Here is a 2,254-nt window from a genome sequence, read left to right on the forward strand (position 1 = left end):
GAGTCTGGTCCAACAAGAAGCTGACGGAACATACCAAGATCCAGGTCTACAGAGCTTGCGTCCTGAGTACACTTCTGTACTGCAGCGAGTCATGGACTCTTCACTCACAACAGGAGAGGAAACTGAGCGCTTTCCACATGCGCTGCCTCCGACGCATCCTCGGCATCACCTGGCAGGACAAAGTTCCAAACAACACAGTCCTGGAACGTGCTGGAATCCCTAGCATGTATTCACTGCTGAAACAGAGACGCCTGCGTTGGCTTGGTCATGTCGTGAGAATGGATGATGGCCGGATCCCAAAGGATCTCCTCTATGGAGAACTCGTGCAAGGAAAGCGCCCTACAGGCAGACCACAGCTGCGATACAAGGACATCTGCAAGAGGGATCTGAAGGCCTTAGGGATGGACCTCAACAAGTGGGAAACCCTGGCCTCTGAGCGGCCCGCTTGGAGGCAGGCTGTGCAGCATGGCCTTTCCCAGTTTGAAGAGACACTTTGCCAACAGTCTGAGGCTAAGAGGCAAAGAAGGAAGGCCCATAGTCAGGGAGACAGACCAGGGACAGACTGCACTTGCTCCCGGTGTGGAAGGGATTGTCACTCCCGGATTGGCCTTTTCAGCCACACTAGACGCTGTGCCAGAACCACCATTCAGAGCGCGATACCATAGTCTTTCGAGACTGAAGGTTGCCAATACAGTAGTAGTAGTAGTAGTAGTAGTAATAGTAGTAGTAGTAGTAATTATTATTATTATTATTATTATTATTATTATTATTATTATTATTATTATTATTATTATTATTATTATTATGTGCACAGGTTGCACACCAGCATTCCTGGCACACTGCTATGACTAATAAACACAGATCAGGCTTCATCTGACATTTACTGGACTATGCTAGAACCACCATCAATCAGAACTGAAAAGATTCTGGAGCATGCTTGAACAGACCGGCATTTGAATTTTAAAAAAAAGTTAAAAATGACACACTAAGGATGTATAGAAAATTCCCAATTTTGTATCTATGTTTTATTTTTTTTAAAAATTCCAAATTCTCTTTTTTTAAAAAATTGATTCTTAATTTTTTGGCATTCCCTTAAGTCTGGGAATTTCCCCCAGCCTTCACATCACTGGTTCTTAAGTCTTGGAGGCTTGTGTGGCTCCAGCCTCCTCCCCACCCAGAACTCGTTTCTGTCATCCCCGTTGCCATGTCAAAATAGAAAGGCTCACACAGGTGTCCTCTTGGGAGGCAGGATTTGCAGCCACTTTTAAAAGGGAACTTCACAGCAACAGGCTTAATTATTGCTTTCCTGTCAGTAGCAGCAGGAAGGTGTTTGCTGATGGTGAGTCCAATGGCTGCAATTGGTGTGGCATCTGATCCAGCATGGGCACTCCGGGGAAAGATGTCGGTGTTATTCAGTTCAGCAGGTCCCCTGGTGAGGACTGTGGTCTTAGCTCCCCACCTGAAAAATGGCAATAACAACAAATAACCTCACAGAAATGTTCATTCAGATGAGCACACCTGGAAAGTTCAAAATCTTTAAAATGCTATAAAATCATTCTGCTCATTTGGATTTCAAGAGCAGCAAGAGATTTTGGTGTGTGAGGCAGACTTGTTTGCCATTCATCAAAGCCTAAAAACCGACTTAAGTGTATATTCAAAGGTATATTATGGAAATGTAACCTATTTATGTTCTTTTTAAAAACTCCTCTCCTTAACTATAGCAGTGTTTAGCAACACAGTCATCCTTTTTTTTTTTCCATTGAGCCAGTGAGATCACTAGTTGCAGGCCTGCTTGGCTCTCCTGAAATGGCACCCACAACTGTTACCCTGCACATGCCCAATCTCATCTGATCTTGGAAGCTAAGCAGGGTCAGGCCTGGTTAGTACTTGGATGGGAGACCGCCTGGGAATACTGGATGCTGTAGGCTTATACCATAGTCTTTCGAGACTGAAGGTTGCCAACCATCTGCCCGTGACAAAAACTTCCATTTCAGTCAGATGCAGCAGGACAGAGGGATTATTTCCAAGCTCACAGAGCTAATGTCAGCCTGACCTTGTCCTAAATGTGGCCACTTATTAATAAGTCATACAATTGATTTGTTTTTATACTTGGTCTCAAAATGTTAGCCCTCGCAGAAGTATCCTTTTGCTCTCAGATCAGTTGACGCAAACGCTTCCACGCGACAATCCAATCCTGCATACCTTTGAACTTGTTATTAAATGCCTTCTGTTTGAGTCTGGGTCAATTAGACTT

The 2,254-nt window shown here is 44.3% G+C and overlaps 1 pseudogene; it reads left to right on the top strand.

Annotated features, from left to right (window-relative positions):
- Positions 1 to 1,811: 1,811 nt before the first annotated feature.
- Positions 1,812 to 1,928, top strand: LOC136647230 (5S ribosomal RNA; annotated as a pseudogene).
- Positions 1,929 to 2,254: the final 326 nt, after the last annotated feature.

Source organism: Tiliqua scincoides, chromosome 3, assembly GCF_035046505.1.
Source record: "Tiliqua scincoides isolate rTilSci1 chromosome 3, rTilSci1.hap2, whole genome shotgun sequence".
Classification (NCBI taxonomy): domain Eukaryota; kingdom Metazoa; phylum Chordata; class Lepidosauria; order Squamata; family Scincidae; genus Tiliqua; species Tiliqua scincoides.